Source organism: Nomascus leucogenys, chromosome 4, assembly GCF_006542625.1.
Source record: "Nomascus leucogenys isolate Asia chromosome 4, Asia_NLE_v1, whole genome shotgun sequence".
Classification (NCBI taxonomy): Eukaryota; Metazoa; Chordata; class Mammalia; order Primates; family Hylobatidae; genus Nomascus; species Nomascus leucogenys.
Genome location: NC_044384.1, coordinates 129,875,630 through 129,892,213, shown reverse-complemented (window position 1 = coordinate 129,892,213; position 16,584 = coordinate 129,875,630). Strand labels below are relative to the sequence as shown.

The 16,584-nt window shown below is 37.2% G+C and overlaps 1 protein-coding gene across 5 annotated transcripts in view; it reads right to left on the bottom strand.

Annotated features, from left to right (window-relative positions):
- The window catches only part of ZNF385D (zinc finger protein 385D), a 975,802-nt gene that overhangs the window by 82,166 nt on the left and 877,052 nt on the right, over positions 1 to 16,584 (bottom strand). The gene's annotated exons all lie outside the window — the stretch shown is intronic.

The following is a 16,584-nucleotide window of genomic DNA, read 5'->3' as shown; positions in this document are numbered from 1 at the left end:
ACCTTTTTGAATAAAGGGAATAATAGTGAACAGAAGTTACCAATGGGTTTCATACCATGAGCAATAATGCATTATATCATTATTCCAGTTGTAGTTATTAGATTAGTTTTTTAATACAAGGGCATATAATCTGGTTAGAATCTTGGACTACACTGAAGAAAGAAACTGATCTTACCTATGCTTGCTAGAGCAAGGCACTTTTTAAAGATCCATTCATCTCTCAGGATGGTGAGTACTTCTTCCTGACTAGGACATGAAAATTGAAACATACTGGTATGTATCAATAACTGAAAATAACAAGAAGGCAGATACTAAATCACCAACATATTTTTCTATATTATTTAGCAAATGAGAGATTTATGTTTCTACTAGTAGAGAGATAACTATGATTTCTGTCCCATTTCTTATATTCACGGTCTTCTGTGAAGCAAATTCTTTAAAATGGAAATGTCGATAACTTAGAAATAACTTTTAAGCTTTATCTTTTTGGATGAGGCTAAAATGTAATATTTTAGATGATGCCATATTGAAATGTTTAAAAAGCTATATAGATTAAAACTATATTTTTATTCACGTTTAGGAAATTGACACCTTTGTACAAAAAACTATGACCTCTGAACTCTGGACTACACTAACTTATTTTTAAGTAACACTATATACTGATTTAAAATGTCTTAGTAATATAGGGAGAAGCATGCATTTATGGGCCACGAACAAATCCCTTTTAGGTTACTGGATTTTTTTTTTTTGAGTCTAGCTATGTTGGCCAGAGTGGTCTTGAACTCCTAGTCTCAAGCAGTCCTCCCACCTCTGCTCCCAAAGTGTTAGGATTACAGCTATGAGCCACTGTGCCCAGCCTAGATTTTTAATTGTAAAAATTACTGTACTAAAGATCACCTTAGTTGCCTTAAAGAATTAAAGCACTTTTCCAAAGCAATAATTCCAAGGAGATCATACATATCCCACAAAACTCTAATCTCTTTCAATGTAAGTAATCTTGTATCTTTAGTTGATAATTCTGTACATTCATATTGAAAAATTAACATTTGACTGCAAGAAAAACAGTCTTTTTTCCCTTTGTCTTTAAGACTTGGGTTTTGTTATTCCAGAGAATTCTATCATTGTCTAGATAGCATTACAAGAGCAAGCATAAATAGAAAAACCAAAGTTGAAATGATTTCTCATGGAAATCCCAAACTACCTACTATAAATTTTACACAAAGAGATCAAAGATGTTACTTCCCAATTACCCACAGAGCTTTTCTTTCTGGCAAAATAATAGCGTGATTTTTATTAACAAAATGTAAACCAACAAAAAGACGTGGTCCTTGACTTTATCTTCTCTTACCAGCTTCCATGCAGGCGGAAATCACAATAAATATGTGAAGAACATAAACTGTAGGCAGGCACATTAGAGCCTTTTAACAGTTACAGGGTCTTATGTGTAAAGAATAGTATTTACACCAAAATCCTGAGGAGTGTTCGAGGGTTCTGTAAAATGAAAGGAACTACCTTGAGCAATGTAGCAGACATGGTGATATCAGTTAGCAACCAAAATTGGGGTTAGTGCTAAGGAGGATTAGGAGAAGATTAAGTGTTTTGCTGCCTAACAGGAGACAGCAAGGCAAAGGCCCTGGGAGGAATCAAAACGCCACTCAAACTCTAGCTCTGCTTCTTAACAGATTTTTTATCTGGGTCAATTTTCCTAACTCAGAACCTGGTTTCTTTATCTGTAAATTTAAGAACATCTACCTCCAAGAGTTAGGTATTCCCATAATCTTTACAAGCCTCTAGCATAAAACTTCTGAACCACTGTATCACAGCTTTTTGTTCTCTGTCTCCTCCATTTAAATGAATCACTAGAGGACAGAAGCTACATCTAATGACTAGAAATACTGAGTTCTCAATGTTGATTAAATGAAACACTTCATCAAAGGATTTATTTTATAAATTACATTCCCTTGACATTAAGTTTAACAAATACTGGTTAACAATATCTGTGTCTCCGTCTACCTCCTTTATAGGAAAAGATCATTTCAGTTGCTCTAGACCTTCATGGCACTATATCTGCTATTTTCTTCAAACAAATATTTTCTACCCCGGATTATATTTTGTGTACCAAGCAGAGTGAAGATATCTTAAGGCTAGAACTCCTATTCTGCATTAGTTTTCATTGCTTCAGTATCTCATATATTACAACAATATTTGTAGATTTAAGAAGGAGTATGAATTAATAGATAGATAAAAGGAAAAATAAATAACCTCGAGTTCCGTAAGTCAGACTCAAATCCCTATTTCAGCGAAGGGTGAGAATGATTTTTTTTTTCCCACAAACTCTTCTACTTAATAAGCAGTGTAGAAGAAAGCATTATTTTCTTTCTAGCTTTACCTAATTCTACTAGAGAGCTGGCAGAGACATAGAAAGTATGGCAAAAAATAAAATAAGTTCCAACAGCACAATAAAAATAGAAATCAATCTTAAGAATATCACTCAAAACCTTATAGTTACATGGAAATTAAACACCCTGCTCCTGAATTACTTTGGGTAAATAATGAAATTAAGGCAAAATCAGGAAATTCTTTGAAACTAATGAGTACAAAGGTACAACATACCACAACCTCTGCACGACTAAGGCAGTTTAAGAGGGAAATTTATAGCACTAAAGGCCCACATTGAAAAGTGAAGAAGATATCAAATTAACAACCTAACATCACAATTAGAGAAACTAGAGAAACAAGAGGAAACCAGCCCCAAAGCTGGCAGAAGACAAGACATAAAGAAAATCAAAGCTGAACTGAAGGAAAGTGAGATGAAAAAAAACATACAAAAGATCAACAAATCCAGGAGTTGGCTTTTTGAAAAAATTAACAGATAGATGAAACACTAGCTAGACTAAGAAAGAAAAAAAGAGAGAAGTTTCAAATAAACATGATCAGAAATGATAAACGGGATGTGACTACTGACCCCACAGAAATACACAAAATCCTCGGAGACTACCATGAATAGCTTTATGCACACAAGCTAGAAAACCTAGAAGAGATGCATAAATTCCTGGAAACATACAATCTTCCAAGATTGAACAAGGAAGAAATTGAATTCCTGAAAAAACCAATAACAAGTTCCAAAATTGAATCAGTGATAAAAAGCCTGGTAAACCCCAAAAAGCCCAGGACCAGGGAAATTCACAGCTGAATTCTACCAGATATATAAAGATGAGCAGGTATCATTCCCACTGAAACTCTTCTAAAAAACTTGAGGCGGAGGCACTTCTCCTCAACTCATTCCATGAGGCCAGCATCATCTTGAAACCTAAAGTTGGCAGAGATAAAAAATAAATATATATATAATTTATATATATATTTATTTTTATATATTTATATATTATATATATTATTTACTTTATATCTCTGCCAACTTTAGGTATCAAGTATATATATATATACTTCAGGTCAATATCCTTGATGAATATAGATGCCAAAGTCCTCAACAAAATACTAGCAAACCTAACCCAGCAGCACATCAAAAAGCTAATCTACCATAATCAAATAGGCTTTCTCCCTGAAGTACAGGGTTGGTTCAACATACACAGATCAATAAATGTGACTCATCACATAAAGAGAACAAAGGCAAAACTGCACGATTATTTTTATAGATACAAAAAAGACTTTCAACAAAATTTAACATCGCTTCTTATAAAAATCTCTCAACAAACTAGGCATTAAAGGAACATACTTCAAAATAATTAAGAGCTGTGTATGATAAACCCATACCCAACATCATACTGAATGGGCAGAGCTGGAAGAATTACCCTTGAGAACCGAAACAAGACAAGGGTGGCCTCTCTCACGACTCCTATCCAACACAGCACTGGAAATCCTGGCCAGAGCAATCAGGCAAGAGAAACAAATAAAAGGCATCTAAATCAGAAGAGAAGAATTCAAACTATCCCTATTTGCAGATGATATGATCCTGTATCTAGAAAACCCCATAGTCTCTGCCCAAAAGCTCCTACATCTAACAACAACTTCAGCAAAACTTTGGGATACTAAATCAATGTACAAAAATCAGTAGTATTCCTACACACAAACAACATCCAAGCTGAGAGCCAAATGAAGAATGCAATCCCATTCACAACAGTCAAGAAAAGAATAAAATAGCTGGAAATACAGTTAACCAGGAGATGAAAGATATCTACAAGAATTACAAAACACTGTGCAAATAAAATATAGGTGACACAAACAAATGAAAAAACACTCCATGCTCATGGATAAAAAGAATTAATATTGTTAAAATGGCCAGCTGCCCAAAGCAATTGATAGATTCAATGCTATTCCTATCAAACTACCAATGACACTCTTCACAGAATTATTTAAAAAAATTTTTTTTAATTCATATGGCCAGGTGCGATGGCTCACACCTGTAATCCTAGCAATTTGGGAGGCTGAGGTGGGCAGATAATTCACTTGAGAACAGGTGTTTGAGACCAGCCTGGGCAATATGGCAAAACCCTGTCTCTACTAAAAATACAAAAATTAGCTGGGTGAGGTGGCTCATGCCTGTAGTCCCAGCTACTCAGGAGGCTGAGGTGGGAGAATCACTTGTACCTGAGAGGCAGAGGTTGCAGTGAGCGGAGATCATGCCACTGCACTCCAGCTTGGGCAACAGAGTGAGATGCTGTCTCAAGTAATACAATTCTTATGGAACCAGAAAAGTACCCAAATAGCGAAAGCAATCCTAAGCAAAAAGAACAAAGCTGGAGTTATCACATTACCCAAATTCAAACTGCAAGGCTACAGTAACCAAAACAGCAAGGTACTGGTACAAAAACAGACACATAAACCAACAAAACAGAATAGAAAGCCCAGAAATAATGCTTCACCCCCACAACCATCTGATCTTCAACAAAATAAATAAAAACGAGCCATGGGGAAAGGACTCCCTATTCAATAAGTGATACTGGGATAAGTAGTTAGCTATATGCAGAAGATTGAAATTGGACATTTTCCTTAGATGATACAGAAAAATCAACTTAAGATGGATTAAAGACTTAAACATAAAATCTAAAATGATAGAAAAACCCCAGGAGATAACCTAGGAAATACCATTCTGGACATAGGATCTGACAAAGATTTAATGACAAAGATGCCAAAAGCAATTGCAACAAAAACAAAAATTGACAAATGGGACCTAAACTAAAGAGCTTCTGTATAGCAAAAGAAACTGTCAGCAGAGTAAACAGACAACCTACAGAATGGAAGAATATATTTGCAAACTATCAATTCGATGAAGTTCTGCTATCTAGAATCTATAAGGAACTTAAATTTACAAGCAAAAAACAAACAACCTCATTAATAAATGGACAAAGAACATGAACAATTTTCAAAAGAAGACATACACATGGCCAAAAAGCATAGGAAAAAATGCTCAACATCCCTAATAATTATAGAAATGCATATCCAAACCACAACAAGATACCGCCTCACACTGGTCAGAATGGCTATTATTAACAAGTCACACTTTGGGAGGCCAAGGCAGGTGGATCACAAGGTCAAGAGATCGAGACCATCCTAGCCATCATGGTGAAACCCCGTCTCTACTAAAAATACAAAAAATTAGCTGGGTGTGGTGGCGTGTGCCTGTGGTCCCAGCTACTTGGGAGGCTGAGGCAGGAGAATCACTTCAACCTGGGAGATGGAGGTTGCAGTGAGCTAAGATCACACCACTGCACTCCAGCCTGACGGCAGAGCGAGACTCCATCTCAAAAAAAAAAAAAAAAAGGCAAAAAATAACAGATGCTGGCAAGGTTGTGGAGAAAAGCACTTATATACTGTTGGTGGGAGTGTAAACTAGTTCAGCCATGGTGGAAAGCAGTTTGGCTATTCCTTAAATAATTTAAAACATAATTACAATTAGACCCAGCAACCCCTTTTTTGAGTATATCTCCAAAGGAACATAAATCATTCTACCATAAAGACACAGGCATCCATTATGTTAATTGCAGTACGATTCACAATAGCAAAGACATGGAATCAACCTAATGCCCATCAATGGTAGACTGGATAAAGAAAATTTGGTACATATATACCACGGAATACTATGTAAACATTAAAAAAGAACAAGATCATGTCCTTTGCAGCAATGTGGATGGAGGTGGGGGCCATTATCCTAAGCAAAATAACACAGGGATGGAAAACCAAATACTGCATGTTTTCACTTATGAATGGGACCTAAATATTGATTACATATGAACACAAACAAGGGAACAACAGACACCAGAGCCTATTTGAGATTGGAAGGTGGGAGAAGGGTGAGGATTGAAAAACTATCTATTGGGTACTATGCTTATTACCTGGGTGATGACATACATTGGACCCCAAACCCTGCAACATGCAATTTACCTATATAACAAACCTTCAAATGTACCACTAAACCTAATAAAAGGGTTTTTAATTTGAGAAAAAACAAAAACCAATAAAATAAGGCCCAAATGGGTCAGTATCATTACTGCTACACATTCTGCATTCTGACCTTCATCTTTAGGTTTGGCCAGGCATCAGCTGTTAGTTTGTGGGTGATTGATTTGAGCAATCATGTAAGTATAAAATATTGTTAAGGCTATCCCACAAACTCAGTCATAACAAAAGTAAGGCAAACTAGAGACTGGTTGTACACTGGAAGAGTGGCATAGAGTCTACCCATGGGATTAATATGCTCTCTGCCCTCAAATTTAAACCCGTACCAATGTCACAACATAAAGTTGGATACATAGTCAATCCGACTCAATAGAGCTTTTTAAAATGTTCTTAACTCTTATTAGAAACTGAAGTAGCTCACTAATTTAATGATGAATCTGAATGCAATTATGATAATTAAAATAGCAACTTAATTTTATTCTGTCTCTGGGAAATGCTCAGCCCAATGGTTGCACATTCAAGCTCTGAGCTACACTAGTTAATACCTTTGATTTGTATCACAAAGTAGTTAAATGTAATAAAGTTCAATTAGTAAAACATTGATTATGTGCATTCAAGTTGTTACTATGTATTTTGGAATGTTAGTTTTTACTATTAAAATAATTCCTAGCAAGATCTTCATAGAAACAAAAATAATGCAGTACTATTTGCTAGGTTTATGTAAAACTGTGCTAGTTGCTAGAATAAAGATGTATGAAATTAAGGTGTATCCTTCATCAAGAAGCTGAAAATTTCATGGGGTTGACAAGCAGGAGGATAATACAATTTCAGTGAGTGCTAGGAATGAGTTTATGCAGAAGTCTAGAAGTAGGAATCAGCCAACTAAGAATATGAATGGATTTCTTCATGTTTGTGTGCACCCAGGCACACATGCATTGGCACACAACATGTGCATTCTTTTGTGCGTTAGTATGTGAAGTGTGGGATGGGGTGAGGTATAATGGAGGAATATTCCAGGCAAAAGAACATACACACCTTGCTTTCAGTCCTCAAGTGAGGTAATTGGGCAGGAGTTGAGAAGAAATGTGTAAGACTGGCAAAAATGATAGGCAAGGGCTAGATCGCTAAAGAGTTCTGATGCTCGGTAGGAGTTACTAAGAAATTATTTTAGGCAGAGAGGAAAATGGGTCCTTGGGAAGTTTTCGTTTTTAAAGACGTTTCTTGTTTAGCTGGAAAGCCCCAGCTTAGAGCCTGGTGACAACCTTCGATATGCAAATGCAGGCACTTAGAAACTGGGTCCACCCAAACATGGCAATTCCCATGGCCTTCTTGTCCTTGCCCCACGTGTGCATGGCAACACAGCCTCCCCCACATATCCCCACGTGTGTAGAACATCACTGCGCCCCGCATTTGCATTAGAAGGCTAGGGTGGGAGGGCCAGCTTTTTTCGCAGGCTACGTGAATAACATGCCTGGTTAAACCAATCCCCCAAGCCCTGTGCCAAGCAGACACCACTTCCTCCAGCCTCTGGCTGGTTTCTGTCCAATTTCGGGTCTCCTCTTTTGGCTTTGGAGACCCACTCCCTCTGTTGCTGTAGGGGACAGCTTCTTCCTTCTGCCGTCTTCCTTCTTTCTTGCCTATTAAACTCTCCACTCCTTAAAATCACTACATGTGTGTCCATGTCTTTTTATCTAAACTAGCATGAGGACCAAGAACCCTGGTGTTCCTCTACTCATTGGAGCCATATCAATGCCATGTAATGGATTTTCGAATTCATAAAAGAAAAATGCAACTGTAATTCTTAATGCAAATATTTGTCTTACTTTGGGTTTTGTTTTTACTACAAACTCAGTAGAAACACTGTCTCCTGACTGCAAGAAATGTACTATTTGCATGTTTTGTATCACATTCATGTCTAATACTATTAAATATCAACCCCTTCACTTTTCTTTATTGGAGACAAAATTCTCTAATTGTCTGCACGTTTTTATAGATACTCATTTGACATTCTGTCATATTTTATCATTGTTCAACTCTTTTGTAATATTTAAGATTTCTACCTTTAAGAATCATTTTTTTGCAGTTGAAATATTTTGTTATGTAAGCTTATGTCTACTGAATTCCTAAGAATCGCATAAAATGAGGAGGAAAAACCTTCCAAGAACTCACACCCAAACACACAAAGACACAGATGTTTCCAGAAGTGTGGCATCTGCAGACAAAGCTACTAGGAGTTTTAATTTAATTTTTAAATTTCATCCAGATGTCTATTATATCATAAATACTGGTTAGGTGTTCAGCTTTTCAGGTACTTTATAGATGTAAAATCTCTGGTAAAGAAAGACAGTCAAAAACACACTGTATACACATACTCACATGTATATGCATCGAAGGAGTTCAGCAAATGCCACCCCAAAATATGTTGCTTTGGTGTGCTGATTACTTCAGTAACGCAACTGGGGAATAGCAAATGCAGAGGTGGGGGTGCTTTCTCTGAACTCCTCTTATCTGCCTAGGGATAGATCTTCCAAAAGGAACTCAGTTGTCATTAAGGCTCTACCAAGACGTCTCATCAACCAGGGGAGATGACAGGAGTGGGGACTGTAAGTCAGCATCACACCGGGACAGACTTTGTCACAGGTTACTACCTATTCTTTCGAGGGCCCATTTATTTTCCCTCCAACGTCATTTACTCTCTCCTAAGTTGCTTACATCCCTGTTTCACTCTCCCCTGTGAAGAGGATCTGTAAGTTTCTAGATTCCATTGAAAGTTTTCCCTCCCTACAGGATACATACATGTGCACATACATAGGTAACGAATCCAGTTGTTCTAAAATTTTTATGTGATTCAGGGAGCAGTTATATACATAATATATCTAGGTCAAAACTTTTATCGGCCAAATAGAACCAGCCAAATATCATTCATCATAATTTCTTCATGCACAACAAAGAACGGAATATAATATTTTGTTACTTTCATGTCATTCCTAATGTGAAATTTATCATCACTGATTCACATACAAAGATCCTAGAACCACAATATTCAAATAAGGTTTAGCTTTTTCCCCCACTTCTGAATTTCCCTTCGCTTTTTCAATCTCTAAAGATCTGCCACCAGCACACTCTGCTAGCACTTATCACACATCTTGAGAAGGGAACACTTGATAAAATCTCTTTCTTTGACCAATCTGAAGCATGTCATGAGCCAGTGCTAAGAAAAGAAAAAGCACTCTAGGCACAAATGGTCTCACAATGGTGCTTCAACTCCTGTGCCAAGATGTATGCAGTGGGTCTTTTATCATGACAGTTATTGTTCCAGGGATGCTTTGTTAGGGAGAATGGGTAGGAAAAGAAAGAGCCCAGGAGTTAGCACAATTTCCACATTGATAAGAGGGGCATTTGTACACCACTGCAGCAGATCTATAAGAGCTGATGGAAATGTGCCCTTTTCAAATAACTTTATATTGCCTCATAAACTTCAACAGAGGTATAGATTCATAACCCACAAAAGCATTTGTCTATCTTAAAAGAAAATATGCATCACTGATTATGAAGACGTGGAATAGTAGAGTACAACAGGAACTGGCATTAAAGATAGAATCTTACATAAAAATCAATGTATGTGTATATTTGTATTCGTGTACAATATATCCTATATACAAATATATGAGATATATGTCTTTCTGAAATCAAGCCCAGCTTGTATTTTGTTATAATTTTTAATATTTGCTGCATTTGTTTGAACTCTAAGTCAAGAAAAGCAAACTCTTCCCACCTTCCTTAGGAAAACAGACACAAAAGCTAATTTACACATGTCCTCCACAGTAAACTATTTGCTTGTTTCCTAAAGGATATTGAGGTTGGTTTTTCCTTACAAACTATTGTTCTACCACATTTATCATTTGTTCACTATTGTCATAATTTGGCTTCTATCTAAATCAATTTTTTTTTTAATGTGCATCTAGATTTGTCTGGCACTGGGCCTGAGGTCAACAGCTGGTTCAGGAGGATAACATGCAGGAAATAAAAGAATCCAGATTTGCGACCTTAAAATTGACTGACTTTCCTATGAGGCTTTGTTTCCAGGTGTATTTGTTTTCAATCACTGGCCATCATTTTCCATCAGATATCTTCTTTATCATTAGAAAAGTATCTTTATTACTCTAAGTCCCTGAACAAATACTGTGCATTCCAATAAACATTTAGAGTCAATTATAAATCAAGAGCAAATAAAAGTTCCTTTGCATTCATAGACCTTCTTAACAATAGATTCAAAAGTATTTTACTTTTGTTACCTTTCAGTCTGATGAGTACAACACCCCTGGTTTACAATTTTAAAATTAAAAGAGAAAAAGGGAAACTGGATACAAAGAAGACTGAGTCACGAGTGAAAAGTGCAAATTTAAATTGTAATTAGTAGCTTTATCTGATGAATACATTTGCAATTCAGTGAGACTTGATAAAGAGAATTATGTAATAGAACCAGAGAGAAATGTTCTCAGACTTTACCAATTAGATGACTAAGGTAAATCCATATACTCAATAGGCTAATTAACTCCTGATTGATAGTCACTGAAGGGCCATTAGAAATGTCAAGTGTTCTTTACTGGTAGGACTAGAGAATCTCAAAAACCAAAAACAACAACAACAACAATCTCCTTTAGGGGTTAGACTTGATGACCTTTAATAAAACTTGCAACTCTGAAATTTGATGAGCAATATCACAGAATCCCCTGTTTTAATGAGAACCACTGTTCTTTCATGGAACCATCTATAGACAAATACAAAAGTCTAAAGCTTTACCATGCTTCAATCCAAGAACAGAAACACAAAACTGATTGTTCCAAGTTTTAAAACTCTTGACTTATTATCTTTTATATAAAAAGTACTCTGTAAATAAAAACATAAGCAAAATAATTAATCAAGGGAGTACTCTCAAGAGGCTTGCCATCTAGCAATGAGAGAAGGTAAAGACAGAAAAATTCCCTTTAGCAAGAATATGATAGGGCAGCTAGAAAAGAATTGGTTCTTATGGAGCTTTATAGATAGGAGGAAGAAAAGTGACAGACTTTTCAGAGTTTTAGAACTACAGTACAAGAAACAACAATGGAAAAACAAGGTGTGTCTCTAGTGGAAGATATTGCAGGAAAGCAGTGGAAGAGAAGTTTGGAAAGGTAGTTGGTGATCATGGGGTCCAGCACAGAGGTACATTAAAGATTTCTGAATGGGTAAGAGATATGGTTTATATACTTTGGGGTATAACTGGAGAGTAAAATGAAGAACATGGCTGTCAAGACACAGGTGCGGAGGCAGTTAGACCAGCATAGAGGCTAGGGCACATGTATGTGAAAGACATAGATCTACAAGGCCAGGATGTGGGTAGTAACAACATGAAAAGCATGAACCATTCCAGGAATGGGAGGGAAGTGGACTCTAGCAATTGAATAGAAGTGAGAACTTAGGAGAGGAAAAGACAACTAGAAAGCTTTCAAATCTGGGAAGTGCAGAACTCAAAATAAATGATGATCGTCAGGATGAGGACTGTTTTTTTTTGTTGTTGTTGTTGTTTGAACCTGTTAAGTATTGATGCTGGAAATCCATCCAAGTAAGTGAGCAATGGGCCATGGAAAAGCACATCTGGACTTAGGAGAAGGACAGGGCAAGAGAATCTTAAGACATCTAAGCACAAGTGATACTTGAAGGAAGCCATGATAGTGTTCAAACAGAGACCATAAGACTGAAGGAACAGACTCTTTGTGGCAATCAGGTACAAAATTCTAAATAAGAACTCAGGCCATGCCTGACAAAGTTTAAGGCACACACCCCTAACATAGAGAATAAACTATGTTCTAACTGTCACATCATTTTTCTTTTCTCTAGCAGCTAAACAAGCACTGGACTCAAGATAAGCAATAATGAAACAATTGTAGCTCAATGACCGCCAGACATTGCATAACACTCCCCAACTTTTCACAAGCCATAACTACAGCCTTGACTGGACAAGAGACTGACTTCAGTAACTTTCTGTTAATAAAAGACCACTGGCCATGGACTGGTTCTGGCCAGTTTACAGATGCTGCGTATGTAAGTGCCTTCATGTCCCTGTTTCAGCTTTTGACACATAGGACCTAATTGTAATTTATTTAAATCTCCACCCCAAAATGAACATGGGTCATATGTAACATGCTTGTTTCCTTACAATGCATGCATACATCCCCCCTTTGTGAATACTCATAGCTCCTCCTATATCCCCTTGAATATGTATACTTGGCCAACCATTTCAACATAAATTCCTGTTTTATCTCTCCTCCCTCGAAGTACCTGTTCTCAGACTCTGCTGGAGGCTGTGCTTCCCAGACTGTCAGGATGGCCACCCTGCAGGCTGTAACTCTTTATAAGAAATAAAGCCCTTTTCTCCAAATTTGTAGATCTCGTGATTTAAGTTAACATTAGAATGTTATATAATTGCTGACTAATATCTGTTTTGCTTCTCTAGAGGAGAATTATTCTTCCCTGCCCCACGGTAATCAGGCTTGGCCATGTAACTTACCACTGAAAAGTGAGAGAAATATTATGTCAGTCCACTAAAAAGCCCTAAGAGCCTTTTCCCCTCTTCCATAGAATTCTCCAGCTAGTGGTTGCTTCGTCAGCCTAGTCCTGGAGTTAAATTAAGATGAAAGAAAAACAACAGTGATATGTAGTATGAGTGAGAAATAATTAGATATTGCAAAAGCCACTAGGATTTTGGAGGTTGTTTATTACTGCAATATAACCTAGCCTAACCTAACTGATAAATGATGTGAATGAGATTCCCTAAGAATCAAAAGTAAAGAAAGATCAGAGAATGACCTTGTACAGAACTTTTTTTTTTAATTATACTTTAGGTTTTAGGGTACATGTGTACAATGTGCAGGTTTGTTACATATGTATCCATGTGCCATGCTGCTGTGCTGCACCCATTAACTCGTCATTTAGCATTAGGTATATCTCCTAATGCTGTCCCTCCCCCCTCCCCCCACCCAACAACAGTCCCCAGAGTGTGATGTTCCCCTTCCTGTGTCCATGAGTTCTCATTGTTCAATTCCCACCTATGAGTGAGAACATGCGGTGTTTGGTTTTTTGTCCTTGCGATACTTTACTGAGAATGATGGTTTCCAGTTTCATCCATGTCCCTACAAAGGACATGAACTCATCATTTTTATGGCTGCATAGTATTCCATGGTGTATATGTGCCACATTTTCTTAATCCAGTCTATCGTTGTTGGACATTTGGGTTGGTTCCAAGTCTTTGCCATTGTGAATAGTGCTGCAATAAACATACGTGTGCATGTGTCTTTATAGCAGCATGATGTATAGTCCTTTGGGTATATATCAAGTAATGGGATGGCTGGGTCAAATGGTATTTCCAGTTCTAGATCCCTGAGGAATCGCCACACTGACTTCCACAATGGTTGAACTAGTTTACAGTCCCACCAACAATGTAAAAGTGTTCCTATTTCTCCACATCCTCTCCAGCACCTGTTGTTTCCTGACTTTTTAATGATGGCCATTCTAACTGGTGTGAGATGGCATCTCATTGTGGTTTTGATTTGCATTTCTCTGATGGCCAGTGATGATGAGCATTTTTTCATGTGTTTTTTGGCTGCATAAATGTCTTCTTTTGAGAAGTGTCTGTTCATGTCCTTTGACCACTTTTTGATGGGGTTGTTTGTTTTTTTCTTGTAAATTTGTTTGAGTTCATTGTAGATTCTGGATATTAGCCCTTTGTCCAATGAGTAGGTGGTGAAAATTTTCTCCCATTTTGTAGGTTGCCTATTCGCTCTGATGGTAGTTTCTTTTGCTGTGCAGAAGCTCTTTAGTTTAATGAGATCCCATTTGTCAATTTTGGCTTTTGTTGCCATTGCTTTTGGTGTTTTAGACATGAAGTCCTTGCCCATGCCTATGTCCTGAATGGTATTGCCTAGGTTTTCTTCTAGGGTTTTTATGGTTTTAGGTCTAACATGTAAGTCTTTAATCCACCTTGAATTAATTTTTGTATAAGGTGTAAGGAAGGGATCCAGTTTCAGCTTTCTACATATGGCTAGCCAGTTTTCCCAGCACCATTTATTAAATAGGGAATCCTTTCCCCATTGCTTGTTTTTGTCAGGTTTGTCAAAGATCAGATAGTTGTAGATGTGTGGCATTATTTCTGAGGGCTCTGTTCTGTTCCATTGATCTATGTCTCTGTTGTGGTACCAGTACCAGGCTGTTTTGGTACCAGTACCAGGCTGTTTTGGTTACCGTAGCCCTGTAGTATAGTTTGAAGTCAGGTAGCGTGATGCCTCCAGCTTTGTTCTTTTGGCTTAGGACTGACTTGGTGATGCGGGCTCTTTTTTGGTTCCATATGAACTTTAAAGTAGTTTTTTCCAATTCTGTGAAGAAAGTCATTGGTAGCTTGATGGGGATGGCATTGAATCTATAAATTACCTTGGGCAGTATGGCCATTTTCACGATACTGATTCTTCCAAACTATGAGCATGGAATGTTCTTCCATTTGTTTGTATCCTCTTTTATTTCATTGAGCAGTAGTTTGTAGTTCTCCTTGAAGAAGTCCTTCTCATCCTTTGTAAGTTGGATTCCTAGGTATTTTATTCTCTTTGAAGCAATTGTGAATGGGAGTTCACTCATGATTTGGCTCTCTGTTTGTCTGTGATTGGTGTACAAGAATGCTTGTGATTTTTGCACATTGATTTTGTATCTTCAGTCTTTGCTGAAGTTGCTAATCAGCTTAAGGAGATTTTGGGCTGAGACAATGGGGTTTTCTAGATATACAATCATGTCATCTGCAAACAGGGACAATTTGACTTCCTCTTTTCCTAATTGAACAACCTTTATTTCCTTCTCCTGCCTGATTGCCCTGGCCAGAACTTCCAGCACTATGTTAAATAGGAGTGGTGAGAGGGCATCCCTGTCTTGTGCCAGTTTTCAAAGGGAATGCTTCCAGTTTTTGCCCATTCAGTATGATATTGGCTGTGGGTTTGTCATAGATAGCTCTTATTATTTTGAGATACGTCCCATCAATACCTAATTTATTGAGAGTTTTTAGCATGAAGGTTGTTGAATTTTGTCAAAAGTCTTTTCTGCATCTATTGAGATAATCATGTGGTTTTTGTCTTTGGTTCTGTTTATATGCTGGATTACATTTATTGATTTGCATATGTTGAACCAGCCTTGCATCCCAGGGATGAAGCCCACTTGATCATGGTGGATAAGCCTTTTGATGTGCTGCTGGATTCGGTTTGCCAGTATTTTATTGAGGATTTTTGCATCAATGTTCATCAAGGATATTGGTCTGAAATTCTCTTTTTTGGTTGTGTCTCTGCCAGGCTTTGGTATCAGGACGATGCTGGTCTCATAAAATGTGTTAGGGAGGATTCCCTCTTTTTCTATCGATTGGAATAGTTTCAGAAGGAATGATACCAGTTCCTCCTTGTACCTCTGGTAGAATTCAGCTGTGAATCCATCAGGTCCTGGACTCTTTTTGGTTGGTAAGCTATTGATTATTGCCACAATTTCAGAGCCTGTTATTGGTCTATTCTGAGATTCAACTTCTTCCTGGTTTAGTCTTGGGAGGGTGTATTTGTCGAGGAATTTATCCATTTCTTCTAGATTTTCTAGTTTATTTGCATAGAGGTGTTTGTAGTGTTCTCTGATGGTAGATTGTATTTCTGTGGGATCAGTGGTGATATCCCCTTTCTCATTTTTTATTGCATCTATTTGATTCTTCTCTCTTTTCTTCTTTATTAGTCTTGCTAGCGGCCTATCAATTTTGTTGATCTTTTCAAAAAACCAGCTCCTGGATTCATTAATTTTTTGAAGGGTTTTTGTGTCTCTATTTCCTTCAGTTCTGCTCTGATTTTAGTTATTTCTTGCCTTCTGCTAGCTTTTGAATGTGTTTGCTCTTGCTTTTCTAGTTCTTTTAATTGTGATGTTAGGGTGTCAAATTTGGATCTTTCCTGCTTTCTCTTGTGGGCATTTAGTGCTATAAATTTCCCTCTACACACTGCTTTGAATGTGTCCCAGAGATTCTGGTATGTTGTGTCTTTGTTCTCATTGGTTTCAAATAACATCTCTATTTCTGCCTTCATTTCATTATGTACCCAGTAGTCATTCAGGAGCAGGTTGTTCAGT